Source organism: Cynocephalus volans, chromosome 3, assembly GCF_027409185.1.
Source record: "Cynocephalus volans isolate mCynVol1 chromosome 3, mCynVol1.pri, whole genome shotgun sequence".
NCBI classification, from domain to species: domain Eukaryota; kingdom Metazoa; phylum Chordata; class Mammalia; order Dermoptera; family Cynocephalidae; genus Cynocephalus; species Cynocephalus volans.
This window is the reverse complement of record NC_084462.1, coordinates 126244408-126266363: the sequence shown is the minus strand read 5'-3', so window position 1 is coordinate 126266363 and position 21956 is coordinate 126244408.

The following is a 21956-nucleotide window of genomic DNA, read 5'->3' as shown; positions in this document are numbered from 1 at the left end:
AAATCTAATTAATTTATAAAAACATATTTTGACAAATTTAGTGTAGCCTGAGTGTACAGTGTTTATAAAATCTACAACAGTGTACATTAATGTCCTAGGCCTTCACATTCACTCACTGACTCACCCAGAGCAAATTCTAGTCCTCCAAGCTCTATTCATGAGAAGTGCCCTATACAGGTGTTGTAGCATCTTTTTAATCCTTTATATCATACTTTTACTGTATATTTTCTATGTTTAGATATGTTTAGATATGGAAATACTTAACAATTACCTACAGTATTCAGTAAAGTAACATGCTGTACATATTTGTAGCCCAGGAGCAATAGGCTGTACCCCATATGGCCTAGGTGTGTAGCAGGCTCATCTAGGTATGTGTAAGTATGTTACATGATGTTCGCATAATGGCAAAATGGCCTTAAGATGCATTTCTGAAAATGTATTCCTATCATTAAGCAACACATGACTTTATTCATTTTATTAAACATGAAAACTAACAGACATCACATGATTAATTCTCAGGTATTTAAAAATATTACCTTGTATATAACAAGGTACTCTTCAATAATAATGAATATTATTATTATGTCAAGAATTTTTTTAGTTCAGCATTTATTTTATTAGAAACAACATGTCTTATTTTCTTTTAATCACTAATAAAAGGAGAAAACATCATTTCATTTTTACTGTGCATAATGATGAAATCTTCTGAGAAACTGAAAAAAGTTGCAATGATTACCATTTATGATAATTAGCAATAGTACTATTAAAATACAGCACAGTGGATTGAGATGAGTTGCCATGAAATAATGAGAAGATCTAGCAAGCAAAAAATAATACAGGTAACGTAGGTATAAGCACAGACTTCATGGGTTACAAGGCTAACTTTTGACTTTATTTTTATTTTTTATTTACTTTTATTTTTTCCTTTACCAGTTCCTCCCTATTCCTACTCAGCAGCCTCAATTATGCTCTCCTTTATTAAAAAGTTCAACCAATTATTGTGATTGTTGTTTCCTTTATTTTTTCCTTTTCATTAATTTTTTTATTATTTCCCAAATATAAGTGAGGACAAGCATTACTTCTCTTTCTGTGCTTGGCTTATTTCACTTAATGTAATTTTCTCTAAGTTCATCCATGTTGCTGTAAATGGCAGTATTTCATTCTTTTTCATGGCAGAGTAGTATTCCATTGCATAAATACACTATATTTTCCATATTCAATCATCCAGTGATGGGCATTTAAGTTGATCCCAACTCTTGGTTATTGTGAATATAGCTAAAATAAACTTGGGGTACAGGTGTCCCTTTGTCATAATGATTTCCATTCCTTTGGGTATATACCTCACTGTGGGATTGCTGGGTCATATGGTACTTCTATCTGTAGTTGTTTCAGGGACCTCCCTACTATTTTCCATAATGGCCGCACCATTTTACAGTCCCATCAACAGTGTAGGATGGTTCCCTTTTCTATGCATCCTTGTCAGCATTTGTTATTCTCTGTCTTTTTTATGATAGCCAGTCTGACTGGAGTAAGATGGTATTTCAGTGTGGTTTTGATTTGCATTTCCCACATGCTGTGATGTTGAGCAATTTTTCATGTCTCTGTTGGCAATTTGCATATCTTCTTTTGAGAATTGCCTATTCAGGTTCTTTGCCCATTTTCTAATTGGGTTACTTGTTTTTTCACTGTTAATTTGTTTGAGATACTTGTACATTCTGGATATTAATCTTTTGTCAGATGCATATTTTGCAAATATTTTCTCCCACTCTGTTGGTTGTCTTTTCACTTTGTTTCTTTTGCTGTGCAGAATCTCCTTATTTCTATATAACCCTATTTGTTTATTCTTCCTTTTGTTGTCTGTGCTTTTGGGATCATATTCATAAAGTCTATGCCCATTCTTACTTCCTGAAGTGTTTCCCTATGTTTTATTTTAGGAGTTTTATAGTTTCACTATGTATATTTAATTATTTAATCCATTTTGGGTTAACTTTGATATACAGCAAGAGGTACGGGTCTAGTTTCATCCCCATATGGATGTCCAATTTTCGCAGCACCATTTATCAAAGAGGCAGTCTTTTCCCCAATATATGTTCTTGGTACCTTTGTCAAAGATCAGTTTTTGTAGGTATATGGGCTGACTTCTCTGTTCTCTATTCTCTGCTATTGATCCACGATGCTGTTATCTCTTTTTATGCCCATGCCATGCTGTTTTGGTTACAATAGCTTTGAAATATAGTTTGAAGCCAGGTAATGTTATGCCTCTGGCTTTATTTTTTTGCTTAGGATTGCTTTGGTGATTCAGAATCTACTGTTCCAAATGAATGTTAGGATTGTTTCATTTTTGTTTTTGTTTTTCTATTTCTGTGAAGAATGTCATTAGTATATTGACAGGGATTGTGTTGAGTCTGTAGATCACTTTGGGTATTATGGACTTTTTCACAATGTTAATTCTTCTAATCTAAGCATGGAATATCTATCCTTTTTTGTCCTCTTTAATTACTTTCAACAGTTATTTATAGTTCTTATCATAGAGATCTTTCACATTCGTGGTTAACTTTATTCCTAGGTATTTTATTGTTTTGGTGAATATAGCTAGTTTTCTTGACTTCAATTTCTGCTGGTTCATTGTTGGGGTACAAAAATGGTACTGTTTTCTGCATGTTGATTTTGTATATTGCAACTTTGCTGAAATTGTTTATCAATTCTAGTAGTTTTTTTGTACAGTCTTCAGGCTTCTCTCTTTATAGGATCATGTCATCTATAAACAGGAACAATTTGACATCATCTTTTTCAAATCTGGGTACCTTTTATTTCTTTCTCTTCTCTGATGGCTCTAGCTAATACTTCCAATACTATGTTAAATAGAAGTGGAGAAAGTGGTCATCCTTGTCTTGTTCCCATTTTGAAGGGAAAAGCTTTCAACTTTTCCCTATTCAGGATGATATTGGTTTGTTGTATTTGGATTGTATTGTGGTGAGGTATTTTTCTTCTGTACCTAATTTGCTGAGAGTCTTTATCATGAAGGGATGTTGAATTTTGTCAAGTGCTTTTTCAAATCTATTGAGATAATCATACGGTTTTTGTCCCTAATTTTGTTGATGTGATGTATCACATTTATTAACTTGTGCATGTTAAACTAATCTTGCATTTCCCAGATGCTGAGTGATGAGAATCCCACTTGATCATGGTGCATAATTGTTTTGACTTATTGCTGTACTTTATTTGCTAATATTTTATTGAGGATTTTTTCATCTATATTCATCAAAATATATTGGCCTGTAGTTTTCTTTCTTTGTTGTTGTATCTTTGCCTGGTTTTGGTATCAGATGATGTTTGCTCATAGAATTAGTTTGGGATAATGGCCACTGTTTCAATTTTTTGGAATAGTCTGAAGAGAATTGGTATTAATTCTTTAAAATTTTGGTAGAATTTGGCAGTAAGTCATCTTTTCCTGGGCTTTTCTTTGTTGGTAGACTGCTGATTATAGCTTCGACCTCTTTGTTTGTTATTGGTCTGTTCAGGTTTTCTGTGTCTTCTTGGTTCAGTCATGATAGTTTGTATGTGTCCAGAAATTTATCCTTTTCCTCCAGGTTTTAAATTTTTAGCATATAGTTGTTTATTATAGTCTCTATAATGATTTTTTGTATTTTTGTGGTATCAGTTGTAATTTCTCCTTTTTTATTTCTAATTTTTGTTTTTTTATGTCTTCTCTCTTATTTTAGTCAGCCTAGCTAATGTCTAGTCTATTTTGTTTATCTTCTCAAATAAACAAGGTTTTGTTTCATTGATGTTTTGTATTTTGTCGGGGGGGGTGTCTAATTCATTTAGTTCTGCTCTTATCTTCATTATTTCTTTCCATCTACTATCTTTGGGGCTGGATTGTTCTTGTTTTTCTAGTTCTTTGAGGTGTAGTGTTAGATTCTTTATTTTCAATCTTCCTATTCTTCTGAAGTAAGCATTTATTGCAATAAACTTTCCTGTTAGTACTGTTTTTGCAGTATCCTACAGTTATGGTATGGTATCATTATTTTCATTGTATTTAAGAAATTTTCCAGTTTCCTGTTTAATCTCCTCTTGGATCGATATGTCATTTAGGGCAATGCTGTTTAATTTCTATGTGTTTGTATAGTGTCCATAGTTTCATTTGTTATTGATTTCTAGTTTTAATCCATTATGGTCTTAAGAAATACATGGAATAATTCCAATTTTTTAAAAATTTGTTGAGACTTGATTTGTGACATAACATGTGGTCTGTCCTGCAGAATGTTCCATGTGCTGATGAGAAGAATGTATATTCTGTGGTCATTGGATGAAATGTTTTGTAAATATCTCCCAAGTTCAGTTGGTCTAATGTATGGTTTAAATCTTGTGATTCTCTGTTGTTTTTTGCCTAGATGACTGGTCCAATGTTGAGAAAGGTGTGTTCAGTTCCCCAACTATTATGGTATTTGGATCTATCTCTTTCTTTAAGTCTACTAGAGCTTGGTTTATATACTTGGCTGCTCCAATGTTGGTTTCATATATATTTCTGACTTTTATGTTCTCTTGCTGGATAGATCACTTTATCATCCTATAGTGGTCTTTTTTGTCTCTTTTTATGGTTTTCAGCTTAAAGTCTATTTTATCTGATGTAAGAGTAACTACTCCTGCTTGTTTTGGATTTCTATTTGCATGGTATATCCTTTTCCATCCTTTCACTCTTGGTCTCTGTATCTTTGCAGGTGAGGTGAATCTCTTGAAGACAACATATTGTTGAGTCTATCTTTTTAATCCAATCAGTCAGTCTGTGTCCTTTTAGTGGAGAATTTAATCCTTTCTCATTAAGTGTTATTATTGAAAGGTGTTGATACTTCCGGCATTTTATTTATTTTTGTTTGTATGCTTTAAATATTTTTTGTTTTCTTCTTTTAATTTTTTTTTTTTCCTTCTGTGTTTGTTGGTTTCTTGAGGTGGTTAAAAAAATTTTTTTTCTCATTATCATTTACATTTTTGTTCTACTGGTAGATTTTGTTCTTTCTTGTGTATTCATGGTAGTGATTGTTTTTTTCAGATAAAAGGTGCAGTACTCCCTTGCGGATTTCTTGTAGGGCTGGTCATGTAGTGGTAAACTCCCACAGCTTTTGTTTGTCTGAGAAATATACTATTTCTTCTTCATATCTGAAGGATAGGCTTGCTGGGTATAGTATTCTTGGCTGGCAATATTTGTCTTTTATTATTGTGATTATATCATCCCATTCTCTTCTGGCCTGTAGTGTTCCTGGTGAAAAGTGCTATTAGTCTGATAGGGGCTCGGGGCTCCCTTATAGTTGTCTTGACACTTTTTCTTGCTGTTTTTTAAGATTTTCTCGTTGTTTTTGAGCTATGCCAATTTGACTGTAAAATTTCTTGGAGAGAATCTTTTGGAGTTGAATCTGTTTAAGGATCTTTCAGCCTCCTGGATCTGAAGGTCCGTATTTCTTCCTATACCTGGGAAGTTTTCCACTATTATTTCATTGAATTTGTTTTCAATGTCTTTTCCTTTTCTTCTCCTTCTGGAATATTCATGATTTGGATATTTCTGAGCTTAAAGTTGTCTTCTATCTCTTAGATTTTCTTTACTTTTAAAATCTTTTTCCTTTTTATTATTTTTTTTGTTTTGTTTTGTTTTGTTTGCCTGGGTTATTTGGAAAGGCCAACTTCAAGATCAGAATCTCTCTTCTGCTTGTTCTAATCTGTTTAAGTGCTCTCTCTCTTTTTTTATTTAATTGAATGAATCCTTCAGCCCCACAGCTCTACTACATTCTATTTTATGGCATTAATTTCTTTGTACATTGACTGTTTCAAATCCTGGATACTTTTTTTATCATTTTGTTGTGTTGTCTAACTGAGTCTTCTTGCTCAAAATTCCTTTGGGCTTCCTTAAAATTCTTACTCAAAATTCCTTTTCAGTCATTTCAAGCACTTCTTTTTCTATAGGATCTAATATTTGAAAATTGTTATATTCCTTTCATCATGTCATATTTTCTTTATATATATATATGTGTATATATATATATATATTTTTTTTTTCTTTCCCCCTAGTATCTGTATGTTAGTGTTTAGTCATCTGGTAGAGCAGTTGATTTTCTAGTACTCTGAAGTCGGGATTAAGGAGAGTGTGTTCCTCTTGTAGATGTGTTTTATAATGACAGTTGAATAGGGTGTTTTAGTATTGGTTCCAGGTAGATACAGTAGTGTAGTTTCCATGTAGATACTTTGGCTGAATTCAGTGTTGCAGTTGCATGAGAGTGGCTCCATGGCTTAGTCCCTGGAGCCCTTAGTTTTTCCTTGCTGAGGCTGGTGACACTGTGTTGGTTTGTCAGGGCATGGGCAAGCTCTTGAATTTTGGGGATAGTGCCTTGGAGTCTTGTCACTTTTAGGTTACTGTGGGTATTCTTGGGCTGTCCTGTTTGCACCCTGGCTAGCTCCTCCTGATGCATCAAGTGCACTGGGATATACTAGTGCGCCTCAATTTGAATGGGTGATCCTGAGTAGGTTTTCTCTTTTTTGTTTCCTCTTTCCCTAGGCTCCACTGGTGACTCTCCTTCTGTTCATGGTGATGAGTGGTCAGTGGGTCACCTATGAGGTTGTAGTGACTACTGGTGTAGCAGTGAGCCACCCTTGTGGTGGAAGTTGCTGTGGTGGTGGCTATAATGGCCCTCTTGTTCAGCATTGCTGTGGTGGTGGCTGTAATGGCCCTCTTGTTAAGCAATGGTGTCTGCAGCAGTGACAGGGAGTGTTGCTGATGGTGTGGCTGCCTTTTACACTGGTGCCCTCAGCTTTGGCAGGTCAGCCTCTTGGAGGCAGTGTTGTTTACCAGGGTCCCACATGGCTTCCTGTTGTGTTGGTGCCTTTGGTGGTGGCTGGGTTGGGCTTTCCAAGTTAGTGATTCATTAACATAAATCCACCTCCATTTATTGCTCCTTTAAGCTCTCACCCTAGTTTTTACACTCCTGCCAAACCAATCCACCTCATCCTAATGTTTACCAAATCATAACATGGTGACATTGTGTGTGTTATTTGAAAAGTCTTCTCCATTTTTATTCATCAATGCAAGTTTATAATTTCTTTCAAGAATTTGGTCTTTGCCCTTACCGTTTCTTTATGAACTTAATTTCCACAACTCACTTTAACCATTCTCTGTTCTATATCATTATGTGTTAATTCATATTTGTATTTGATGCCATTTGAAATAATATTTTTGAAATCTTTTCTGTGGTATTCCACTACTCATATCCCTTATTTAAGGCCTATTTTCTGCTGACAAGATAAAAAATAAACTGAATAAATTTGGTAAAGTGTAACATAGGCCCTTGGAAGACAATGTAACATATTGAAATGCCTCCTTCCAGTTATATTTGGAAAGCATCTACCTAACACTAGCAAAAAAAAAAAAAAAAAGTGGGAGACTTTAGAAACAGGTCATCTTAGTCAGTGAAATATTATTTTTTAAATTTTATTTTGTCAATATACAATGTGGTTGATATATTGACAAAATAATAAAAAAAAAATAATAGCACTATATTTCACTGACTAAGATGACCTGTTTCTAAGTCTCCCATTTTTTTTTTATTGGTGTTAGGTAGATGTTTTCCAAATATAACTGGAAGGAGACATTTCAATATGTTACATTGTCTTCCAAGGGCCTATGTTACACTTTACCAAATTTATTCTGTTTATTAAATAATGTTCTACTTACTTAGATAACACTCTTAGAAGGTATTTAAACTTTTTACATCTTACCAGAGTCTCAGCTAGGACTGCAATGCTCATAATATCCAATAAAGAAATGTAGGTCAGATTCTCCCCAAAACTTAAAAAAAAATCAAAGTTAAATTTCTATATCAACACTACTCTAAAATAGCATTGCACAGTTCCAAAATGCTGCAAAATTTAAAATTTTAATACACATGCTCCTCTGCTTATGATGGGTTATATCCCAATAAACCCATCATAAGTTGACATATTATAAGTCAAAAATGAATTTAATACACCTAATCTACTGAATATCATAGCTTGGGTCATCCTGCCTTAAATGTGCTCAGGACAGTTACATTAGCATACAGTTGGGCAAAATTATCTAACACTAACCCCATTTCATAATAAAGTGCTGACTATCTCTTATAATTTGTTGAGTTCTTTACTGAAAGTGAAACACCGAATGGTTGTATGGGTACTTAACGTATGGTTTCAACTAAACATATATCGCTTCTGCACCATTATAAAGTTGAAAATCTTAAGTTGAATCATGAGTAAATTAGGGACTGTCTGTATCAAAATTCTGCTTTTTTCATATTTCTTAATATGATTCCTACATTTCAGCTGGGCAACCCACTTTCAAAGGTTTCACATTTTTTGAAAACATGTTGACACCCTTTTTTGTAACTGTTGCTTTTATTTCATATATTTGAAAGATAGTCTTATATCCCAGTGTCAAGCAAAAGAAAAATATATCAATTCAGCTGTCTTTCAAAAAATGTGGAAGTTTAACCAATTTGGCATTTGCTGTGCTATTTCCACAAAGATTAGAAAATTGCAGTAAATACAATAAAATATTCTTGAAACTTACATTCACAGAGGGAATAAAAAAATGAGTGTTAAATGACAACAGTGACAACACAGAATAATTTATGTTCTCCATTTTATCGTTGAGTAAAATTGAGCAAAGGCTTCATGGAAGAAGGAATTGGTTTCATCGTTTTTGTACAAACTAGTGCTCAGTCACTGAGAATTGCACTATCACATGCCTTTTGGGGCACTTATGCAAAGGATTAAGGTGACTATCTCACTCCAGAAATTAGTCTGTCTAAAAGTGAATCCGTAAAATACAATCAACAAACTCATGCTTGTAATTTTAGACAGTGAAGCTATGCAGTATGTCAGGAACAAAACACATATTTCATATAGGGTTTTTAAATTCAGGATCATTACAGAATTCCATAAAGAATTACAATAAGGCTTTTGGACCATTGATAGAATAATGGAAAAATGTATATTTTAAGAGTTAGTGCCAGTATGTTGCCTTTGTTCATTACTTTTTGTGTATATATATATATATATATATATATATATATATATATATATATATATATATATGAAACAATCATAATTAAGTATGATAAAAATTAAAAGCTGTGAACTCTGAATTCAGGTAGGTCTCAGTTCAAATATAATCTCCAGTATATAAATTTGTAAACTTGGGCAAGTTGTTTTTCCTTTATGAGTCTCAATTTCTCTTTGTAAAATAAGAGTTATAATAATCACCTCACAACACATAGGACTTGAAAATTAATGCTCTGCATATAGAGCCTATTATATGGGGCCCATTGCCAGAGATTAATAAATACTGTCCCTTTCTTTCCTTAACAATATTCTCCTGGAACTCCAACTCACCTCTAAGCAATTTTTTATTTATTTTGTTTTTTTACCATGATCCCTTTACATCAAATAGTTGGTCATGTCCATGTTAGGTTTCTCTTTCCGTATGTCCCACACCTGAGCTCTAGCCTTTATGAGAGGCAGTGGTGGGAGTATTTTGGAGTACAAGTGCAGGCACAAGGTGTCTGGATTCAAATCCTGGCTATATAATTATGGATACATAATTAAATTCTCTGGACCATAGTTTTACCATCTGCCTCCCGCATTAGCTGATGAATGGATTAAATAATTATGTATAAATTATATGTAAGATGCTCACAGTAGTTCAGTTCATTTGGTAAGTGTGCAATAAAGGTAGCTTTTAGTATTTGTAATAAATGTTGGGATTTCATTTGCATGACATTTGAGCTCCTAATGTGCTCTTTAAGATATTAAGTTTATAAAGTTGAGTATTAAAATTAAATTTCGACATCAACATCTCCACATCTGCTTTTATGCACCCTAAGCCTTTTTTCTCCACAATACTATCATTTTTTCTCTCTTCTCTACGTTTCACTCTTTCTTCTTTACAGGGTTCTTTCTTTATTGTACAAACACGCCCAAGTGTTTGACATTAAAAAAATAAGTAAATAATAACAAAAACAAAAGCTTGCTCAAATTCAAATGTCCCCCTTGCTTTCATCTCACACAGGGAGGTAAGAGTGGTTAAGAGGGTGGACAGGAGTGAGCTGAGGTTCCATCCTGGCTCTGTCTCTTACTGTCTTTGTAATCTTGAACAATTTGGCTACACTTTTTGCCAATCATTTTTTTCATCAGTAATTAATATTTTGAAGGTTTAATAAAATAATAATTTTAAAGCCCATAATAAAATACTAGCAGAAAGTAAGGACTAAGTAAATATGAGATGCTTTTGTTGTTACTATCCAATTTCTTTCCTTCATTTCTTATGCAAATATCACAAAGGAACCACCCTTATAATATTAATATAAAAATTCCAAATATTTTAATTTAGTTTTATTAAGAATCCAATAAAAAGCTATTATCCTAGGGAAAATGCACATATGAAAAACACAAAGCATTTACATATACTTTTGAGGAACTCACAGATCCCTGATAACTTTCCTACAGCTAACATGTGAACCATATTTAACTATAAGCACTTTTAGGTGGTTAGACTTAGCGAGGAAATGGAAGTTTATAGTTGTTGGTGTTAAATTTTTTTCTTTATAATTGAGTATTTGACAACTCTCTCCCCATATAACACCCCTTATTCCTTTCAAAATTTATATAATATGGATGACCATATGATTTATCATCCAGACAAGGCCCCTATTAATGGTGAAAAAGAGTACTATTAATCATCTCAGAAAATAGACATAAATTGGCGTTGTTCAGGGAAAACAAAACTTCAGTCACTCCATATAACATATATATATAAGTGATCACTGGAAACACAAAACTGTGATTTTTTATGATTCCTATTTATGTGAACTGCTAATTTATATCTATCACGTTTTTGTTTTCCTTAGATTTTAATCCTGTTATTTCCATTGACTAGGCCTGAATTAAATGTTGGGTAATTTATGTGTGAAATTCAGCAACATTTCCATCTAAAAGTTTTTTCCATCTTGAACAAATAATTCTCTTAATTATGATAACGTATTTTGAAAAATACTGTATCATCATTAAAAATTCAAGAACACATAAAGCAGGTGTTTATATACGTCCTCAGTTTTGTATGGAACCAGGGAGCATTGTGGGAAAAAGCTAGGAAATAAGTTCTGTAAGAAAGGAACAACTATGTACTGACAACTCTGAACTGCTGGTGAAGACAAGTACAAAAGGACAGCTCTGAGACAAAATCATCGGGAGTCAGAAAACTCCTGGAAGTGCAGGTGGGGTTCAGGAGAAAAGCCTGGAGGTCAAAAACAACACTGATTCCAACACAACTGACCATTACTTGACCTGTTACGGGTATACTCTCCTCTTTCCCAACTATCTACTATTCTGTTTGCCAAATGCCTATACTTCTGGCAAACAGAATGTCTATGGGTTATAGGTAGGACTATGTCACTAGAAAAATGGAGACATATAGAAAATAAATTGAGTTTTTATGAACTCAAATCTGATAAGGACTTTAACCAAAATTTGCTCCTTCTGTAATCCCGCACTACATCTGTTCAAGTTGTTATGGTTTTATCTATAATAATTTTTCCAAATTCCCTCTACCTTATCCGTTTTAATCATAATTAACTTTATTCAGAGCACTGCAAAATCTTTTACTTGGTTTTCTGGTTTTCAATCCCAGCCCCATTCTAAGATATAGTTGCCCCCCCCCAAAAAAAATCTTACTACAATAAAACCATAATTATGAAACACACTAAGAGTTAGCTATTACAATATACAGTATTACACTTCAGCACAATCTCTCTTGCATTTTACACTTTATCCTAATGGTTCATAACAGGGAACAAATTTGATCCCCCGGGAACATGTGGCAATGTCTGCAGACAATTATGGATGTCAAAACTGTACAGTAGGTGCCGCTGGTGTCTAGTGGGTAAATAAAACAGATGCTGCTAAACATGGTACAATGCATGATGCAACACACAGTCAAGAATTGTCTGGCCCAAAATGTCAAAAGAAACATTTCTTTAGTAAAAGTAAAAAATTTAATGATCTCAAATAGCCTCTAATGTGTACAGTTTTCTTCCCTTCATTCAAAATATTCCTTCAGTGTAACAACTGCTTCCCTATTTGATGCCATTAGAAATGCCACTTGGAAGGTCCAATTCAAATGGAATCTTCTCAATGAAATCTTAACTTATCTTTAGGCCAGAAAAATCTTTGCATCCTTAGTACTCTCAAAGCACTTGATACATTTGTGGCAATTCTCCATCAATACTATGTTTATACTTATTCATATTACTTGGGTAGTTATTTTTCTTTTATTAATTTGGAAAGTATTTTAGGCCAAATGATGTCTTAATTATTTTTGAATATGCCTTTCTCCACTCATCTTGCATTGCTTATTACATTTTTTTCAATAAACTTGACATTTATAACTATACTTTAATTATATTATGTTGGAAGAATTAAGTTCTGCATTAAAAGTTCATGATGGGTAGAGAAGATGGCATTCGGGGAATTTGTCTGAAAATCTTAAATTCACAAAACCAATTATCAGATAATTCAGTTCCATTGTGAAATCATGGCATATTATAATGTCAGTTTTGAGATGTCTTACCTTTCTCAATATATCTGAGCACAAAGCAGAAATTGAGGAGAATTCACTACTTGAAACAGCTTTCCAGTTATTCAGAAAAGTAAAGAATGCTTTCTCTGAATTTCTAGGATCCTTGATGTGGAATAATTTAATTTACGAATAGTAAGCTTATTAGAAGATATATAAATGTCAGAATCAAATGCGGAAAGACTAGCTTGATGATAATTAAATTTATTTTTACTAAAATGCAACTGGGATATTTATCTAACTATGGCATTTATTTATAATCACTGAATCAATCTCCAAAAGTCTAAAATGATTTAGAAAGCAATATTCAGCATGTTTCCAAATATATTTAAATGCTCATTGTAAATAGAAACTAAAATGTGATTTTAAAATATTAAAATACCAATAACATTCTTTACAGAAATAGAAAAAACAACCCTAGCATTCATATGGAACAACAAAAGACCCTGACTAGCCAAAGCAATCCTGAGCAAAAGAATAAAGCACTACATGCTACAATTACACTACCTGACTTCAGAATGTACTACACAGCTCTAGTAACCAAAGCAGTGTGGTACTGGCACAAAAACAGACACCTGGACCAATGGAACAGAATAGAGAACCCAGAAATAAATCCACACATTTACAGCCAACTGATCTTTGACAAAGGTACCAAGAACGTACATTGGGGAAAGAATGGCCTTTTCAAAAAATGGTGCTGAGAAAACTGGATATCCATGTGTAGAAAATTGAAACCAGACCCTTGTCTCTCACCATATACAAAATTAACTCAAAATGTATTAAAGACTTAAGTGTAACATGTGAAACTATAAAACTTCTAGAAGAAAACACAGGTTAAATGCTCCAAGTTTCAGGACTGAGCAAGATTTTATGAATAAGACCTCTAAAGCACAGAAAACAAAAACAAAAATAACCAAATGGGATTTTATCAAACTAAAAAGCTTCTGCACAGCAAAGGAAATAACCAATAGAGCAAAGAGACATCCTACAGAATAGGAGAATATATTTGCAAACTACCCATATGGCAAGGGACTAATATCCGGAATGTATAGAACTCAAACAACTCAGTAGTAAACAAACAAACAAAAAATCCCAAATAACCCAATTAAAAAGTGGGCAAAGGAACTGAATAAACATTTCTCAAAAGAAGACATACAAATGGCCAACAGGTATATAAAAAAATTCTCAGTGTAACTAGTCATCAGGGAAGTGCAAATCAAAAGCACATAGATAACATCTCACCCCAGTGAGATTAGCTATTATCGAAATGACAGAAAATAATAAATGCTGGCAAGGACCCAGAGAAAGAGAAACCTTAGACATTGTTGGCAGGATTGTAAATTACTACAGCCAGTATGGAAAACAGTATGGAGGTTTTTCAGGCAACTACAGATAGAACTATCATACGATCCACAATCCCATTACTGGGTGCATACCCAAAGGAAAGGAAATAATCATTTTAAAGGGATACCTGTGCTCCCATATATATCACAGCTCTATTCACAACAACCAAGATATGGAACCAACCGAAATGTCCTTTGATGGACGATTGCATAAGGAAAATGTATATATACACAATGGAATAGTAGCCATTAAAAAGAATGAAATCCTGCCATTTGCGACAGCATGGAAGAGCCTGGAGAAAATTACGTTAAGTGAAATAAGCCAGGCACAGAAAGAAAAACACCACATGTTCTCACTTAAATGTAGGCGCTAAACAAACCGATAATAGTAAGTTGAACTGTCAAGAGAGAGTAGAAATATGGTTGCTAGAGGCAGGAAAAGGGAGGTGGGCGGGGGCATAGTGAGAGACTGGTTAATGGATACAAAGTTACAGCTAGACAGGATAAATAAGTTCTATTGGTGTACATAAATAAATTAATGAATAAAAATAAATTAAGAAAGTTAAATCTCTAAATTATTTGTTTTGAATAATTCGTGTGACCTGGTACTAGTCATATGTATTTCTTATGCATAACTTCATTAAACAACCTCTTCTTAAAAATAAATAAATAAATAAAACCCAGAAAGGAAAACCTTAATACCAGAAATGTATAACTCTACTACATCCATTTTTTTTCAAAAATGTATTAGCTTAGGATGACGCAAAGATGATTTCATCTCTCAGTGGTGTAAAATGTATTATACAAAAACCATGAGAAGGGCATTTCTTAATGCCCATATTATTCATACATAATAAATGTGGTATGACAAAAAAAGAGCTGTGAATTTATTCATTACTTCTGAAAGCAGCATAATCAATCATAAATATGTGATTAAATACCTCTCTTAATTACAGTGCTTTCTCATAAACAGCATAGTTATTTTGTACCTTATTATTTCCTACATTTACTTTAAACTAACTTATAACTTATTTTGAACTGATTTTTACTATATATGTTTTATTTCTGCTTTGAAAACTGTACTCACACTCGACACTACCTGCAATCACACTCTTAATTATAATTTATTTATCACTATAAATATTTCCTTCTATCCTTCTTCATCCTACTCCTAAAAACTTAAACTCTTAAAGTATACTATACATTATTCTTATACATGCAAATTTATATCATTGATCTGTGATCCTATATTTAAACATATGGAAAATATAATGGTTTACTCAGGGATAAACCAATTAAAATATATTTATAAAAATTAGTTTTATAAAACATTTATTTTAAAAATCTATTATTGCATACTTAATGGTATTGAATATAGAGATAATCGATAGAAAAATTGTCAGTCCACTAAAATTACATGTATGAGGAATATATTGCACCATGCAATATGAAACCTGGAAATGAATTATTTCCATGGCATACAAAAAGTGAAATAAATGTTATGTTTTTACATTCACATTTTTCAAAATGTGAATGTAAAAGTTCAAAACAAATCTGATATGAATTGTATGTGCTCACTAAAACAAACATCTGTCTAAATTATATCAGTAAATTAAAAAGTGAATTTTTTTTTTTTTTTTTTTTTTTTTTTTTAGAATATTGTCATAGACCAATGTTTCTGACAGGTAACTTAAAAGCACCAGTGGAACTATCATTGAGCACTGTGAACAGTGATCAAGCATTTTTGTAACCCTGGCCAAGGGAGGGCATAACAATGGTCCAAGCTTGAACCATAATATTGTCCTGTTAGGTTTCTGGAAGTCTTAAGGACTGACCTTGACTGTTCAAGAAGAGCTGATTCAAGGATGTTAGGTAAAAAACTAGAATTAAAAAAATGTCAAATTTTGGGATTTCTGGTAAAAGGTGTTTAAATATGCACACACACATATTACTTCTATCACAATATCTTGAATAATATATATACACACACACATATATATAAGGGGCCTTCAAAAGGGTAATAGATTCATATTATCTTTTCATTTTATTGTTTCATTAACTTTTTGAAGTACCCTCGTGAGTGTGTTGTGTATTTAAATATAGGATATAATTAAATGTTTAAATATAAAATATATGTGTTTAAATATAGGAGACATATATGGGTACAGGTATACATACACACACATACATATCAGGGCTAGAAAGTATGGCTCAGAGTCATGATATAGCTTTATCAGAACAATTTCTGTAAGATATAAAGCAGATGGGAACATACTAATTAAACTCAACAGACATAAAGTATCTCAAATTCTATATAAAAGAAATGAATTAAATATTTGTGTCCCCTTAAAAATTAATATGTTGAAGTCTGATATGGATTGAATTGTGTCCCCCAAGTTTATGTATTAGAAGCTTGATCCCCACTGGGACTGTTAAGAGGGTGGGAAATTCTATTATGTTAATAGATAGGTGGGGCCTTAAAGAGGTGTTTAGATTCTGAGGCTCACGCCCTAAGGAATGGATTAATAACGGTGGCCATGGGCACAGTTCTGAGGGCTTTAAAAGGAGAGCATATAAAAGTCCCTCTCTGCTCTGCCATTCTGCCATGTGAAAGTCCTGCATTACTACCAAGGAACAGCCTCACTGGACATGTTCCCTAGACTTTGGACTTCCCAGCCTCTGAAAATATAGGCAATAAATTTCATTTTCTTACAAATCACCCAGTTCCAGATGTTTTGTTATAAGCAACAGAAATGGATTAATCCAAATCCTAACCCCCAAAATGATGGTATTAGGAGGTAAGGCTTTTGGGAGACAATTAGGTGATGAGTATGGAGCCTTCATGAATGCGTGAATAGGATTAGTGCTCTTGTAAGAAGAGACATGAGATCGTGCTCTCTCTCTTTCTCTCTGTTCTCCACTTGGTGAGGACACAATAGATCTAAAAACCAGGAAGAAGGTCCTCATCAGATACTGGATTTGCTGGTACCTTGACCTTAGATTTCCCAGTCTCCAGAACTGTGAGAAATAAATTTTAGTTCTTTAAGACACCCAGTCTATGGTGTTCTGTTATAGCAGCATAAACTGACTGAGACAGAGGTTGATTTAATTACCATGGGGTTAAAATTCATTCTTCATAAACACTTCCCCAAACACAAACATACTGATAAACACATAGGGAAGCAGATTCTTCATTAGTAAAATAATACAAAATATACTTTACTATCCCAAAAGGAACATCCAGGCAGACTGCAAAAAAAAAGAGAAAAAAAAGGTAATGAAACATATCTTTATTGAATTTGAGAATACTATGGATAAAGAGATGATTTCAAAAGTGTCCTAAAGAAAAAGATCTATCTATCCATCTATCTTTCTTTCCAGATAAGAGAGAGAACAGGGAATGGGAGAGTCCTGAACCTGAATAGCAACAATTGAGTTATCATATGGCAATGGCATGGAATAATTCAGACATGCCACACTCAAGTAAACCACTATAATATTACCTCTATAGCAGTAACATATTCAGCTTGGAGGTAGGTATATTAAAAAGATTCTGATTTGTACAAATAAAATTGAAACACTTTATTAGCAGTAAACAGAGTAGTAAGTACACAGCATAGACAATTTTGATGAGTACACTAATAAAAAAAAATTAGGCAAATTACTTTCAAAGTCCTGAGGGAAAAACGTTATATTTGAGCATTTATAAAGATGCCTATTCCAAATGAATGAGAAAGAATGGGCTATTAAATGTCTTGAGGACAATTGGGTGTGTGATTAAAAAATAAAGTTAAAAAGTCCCTCTTATTATTCTAATGAATAAATCAATATAATTTATGGATGTCATAAAACAAAACAAAACAAATATATGAAGGTACTGAAACAAAGTAGAGGATTCTTTTTTTATTATTAGGGGCCACTACCTTAGAAACCTGGGAGCCATCCCTTTGAAATACAATCATCCTGGAAGATAGCACTCCATCTTCCAGTTTCCCTAGGACAGTAAGATTCTAAAATCAACTGGTCCCTGGGTCCACATTGCCAACCCGCCTACCACCATAGATACATAAGAAAAATGTTTTTTTCAATAAAGTCAATTACTAAACACAGGTGACTATCTGAATTACCATGTGAATTTAGGATGAACTAACTATGTGTGACAAATTTGCTATCAATTTCTCTTACTTGTGGACTAGTTTTCACTTATTTAGAGAACAAGTCTGAAATGGGTGATTTTTGACTATATCAAAGAATAAGACTTCTTTTTACCTTTGCAGTCTCTTTAGTGGACTGCCTGTGATGTGTATCACCTGCTGATTTAATGTGTACTCAATAAAAAAATTCCTCTTAGTTAAGGAGAAGTTTTCTGTGTTGGAAGAGATTTTGTTTTAGTTGTATTTTCCCAATAGTACGTTATTAAGAAAGTAAACTACAAAGAACATGGGAAGTTTTAAGAATGCAAAACAGTACTGTCCAATGGAATTGTAATGCCAGCCACATTTATAACTTTAAATTTTCTAGTAGACACATGAAAAAATGAAAAGAAAAATATTTTAAAATCTGGTCTGTATTTTATACTTAAAGCACTTCACAAAACGTTAACTTTTTCTCCAGAAATTCTTGATCTCTATTTGAATTTTTAAAAATGTACAATTGAAAAAGTAGATTCATATAACCAGTTGTTTTAAACATACTTCAAAGTTTTCCAATAACTCAATCAATAATCAGTTTTTAAATTTAAAATAAAATAAAAACCAGCACTTCAGTTACAACAGCAGCAGCATTTCGAGTGCTCGATATTAACTGTACCTGGTTAGTGGCTACCATATTGGACATCACAGGTTCAAAACTTCAATATATCGTACCAGCACCAGTATAGAGTATTAACATCAGAACACACAATATGGGCAATAAGCAGCACTACAAGACAATAGATAAGCATAATCAGCAGTTCCGGAGCCATCTTTGGCTATTAATAGCAAAATTGACATTATTGGAATTGTCGGTGAAAAGAGACATAGCCCCAGAGTGCTGCAGAGGAAGAAAGAGAAGAGTTGTGCAGAAGACCTTAGATGAGATTTTGGAGCACATACGCGATGCCGTGTTTATACTCATGGCACTAATCGGGGAAAAAATAGCAGGGTTTCTGAAGAGAATTCTGAAGATGCCTTAAACAGTGCTTCCCTGAAATGTTTTTCTTTTTCTGTCACTTTGTATTCAAAGCAGTATAGTGTAATGACAGAAATATTAAAGGAACATTTCACTGAGTGAGAACTAGTAGAAACTGTGGGGGTGTCTAAACCAAGAAAATAACACATGCACATTCATTTGATCTTTCAAATAAACGTTAACATTAATAGTCCCGTGATGGGCTTACCATCTGCTTTTCTAAAAACAATTATTATCCTGAATATGTTTCACTTACAAAAAGTACTACAATACAGACTTTGGAAGAATGATGTAGTTTAATAGGTGTAGCAGTTTATAAGGATAAAGCTGTCTGAAGTATAATGAATGCAAAAAAGAAACTACTAAGAAATAACTTCACAGTGCCTATATTCCAATGACAAAAATTTGGAAAAGTTGGCATATGTTGAGCTCAAAAGATTATGCTCAGAAGAGTGATCTAACATTCCCTACTCAAGAAGGAGAAAGACTTGACCTCACGTATACTGCTGATGTTCAACTTAAAGCCACTTAAACTAAAGCACTGCTCAGATTCTTCCTCATGCTCTATAGCACCAGCTGACAGTCATTAAGACATCACATGCAGAACAATAGTATTCTGGAGTACATACCGTATGTCAAAACGTGGATAACATGTGAGGGGATGGTAGCAGCAGCCACCCTGCCATAGGGCAGACTGTAAAGGTCTGTGAATTGATGCCCTTAGAATAGATCTCAACCTCACATATATTATACAATGACTCTTGGATGTCACAGAGGAATTAAGTTCCAGGTACCCATAGTAGATGCCTGGTAATACATCTTTTCTTGGCTTCCTTCTTCTCTCTTCTCACTGTTCTAATTCCTTACCTGTGTTCCTCAATAAACAACTTGTACTCAGAACCTCGTCTCAGATGTCAGCTTCAGGAGGAAGTTGTGTGTTCCTTCAAGAGGAACACAAACTAAGGCAAAGACACATTGAGAGACTTGTAAAGCTCAGACAAAAACTATATTTCTCTGGTCAATGAATGGTCTTTTATCAAATTCTATAAAATAGGGATCAATGACAGGAATAAAATGAAGCACTCTGCTAGTTATGCAAAATTATTGTTTTTTTTTTAAAAAAAGAAATATCAAATTACTGTTACTGTTTCCAGATTACATAATTTTTCATTCAAAGTAAAGTTCTTCAAAAACCTTCTATTTGAGTTTATCAAGCGAAAACTGATATCCCATATACTAGAAATGATATTTGGATCTTTAAAATAAACAGAAACTCATTTTTTTTCATGAGATTATAGCACAAAAAAAATTTTAAGGGAATGAATCAAATTCCTTTCTGTTCTGTAGAATAAAAACTATTATGACCAGTATAAGACCTAAAGGGAGGAAAATAGAAAAGTGTGAAATTGTATATATCATTTCTTTTTTTTTCTTTTTCTCAAAATAATATAAAAGCGTACCTATGTGCCAAGTCATTTTCTAGGTATATTAGATATCACAGTTTAAAACAAAATCATTGCCTTTGGAAATCTATACCACAATGGATGCAAGAGGTAACTCCTAAGTAAAAACTCATACATATAATATCTGGTAAAGAGTGTTAAATTTTCTGAGAATTTATTAGAAGTTTTTAAGCAGGAATCATAACTCTATGCTTAGTTTCCACTTTAAAAAGACTCACACTATGAGACACAGAGATCATAAAATTTCAGAACACTCAGTGTAAAGAAAATAACTTATAGAGAGGAAAATAATTTGACTTTCTAAGGTCAAGAATCAGAAGCATTGGACATTGTAACTAAAACATTTAGAAAAACTGACTTAAAATAAGAGGAAAAAATGGTAAAATGATCTATATGAAGCCAAACTATGAATATAGCATTTGGATAGAGGTTTTGTATTAACTTTCTCAAGAAAACAATATTTTCCATTCATGTGCTTTCAGACAGGTCTGGAAGATTTGCTCCATCAAAATGAAAGCTGGAGATAGAAAGTCTAGGAAACAAAGGCTCTAACTCCATCAAGAGGAGAAGAAAATTCTCAAGAGGATGACAGCTGTGTAGCAAGCACAGAGAAAAACCAGTTTAAACTGGAGGAAGAAGTGTTCCCAGAAAAATGAGGAAAAATAAAATAGTTCTCCTCATGTGACAGAAAAATTATTTTATGTATAGTACAATATGTATGCTATATAATAGTTTATATTATATACATAGATAAAAATATTTTTAAATTCTGGGGTGATGATAATAAATGTGAGAACAATGTATGATCGATATCCCCAATGTGTACTTTTCTAAAATTTTTAAACAATATTTTTTAAATAATACATAAATTTTAGGAGTAAATATCAACATTTTTTAACTCAGCAAAATAAAACTGGTTCAAAATTTTATATATATATACACACACACACACACACACACAATCTCTCAAATTCAAATATACATACATATATGCACATACATATACATGCTGCACCCATGCACACATATATGTATGTGCATGTGTGTATATGTATATATACACACACATGTGCTTGTCCAATTAAAGAGAAGCACAGACTCTTAATAAACCTATGCAAAAACCTACATTAGTATACAAAATGAAGAGAACTCAAAGTATTTGTTCCAGAATTTTAAGGGGTCAATGAGAATAACTTATCACGTAAAGGATGCTCTATTGCAGTTTAAATAAACATATTCTATTAAATTGAGTTTTAAAGATAGGTCAAGAAGAATAAAGGAAGCCTTCCCACATGTACAAAATAAAATATTTTAAAATATAATAAAAATATT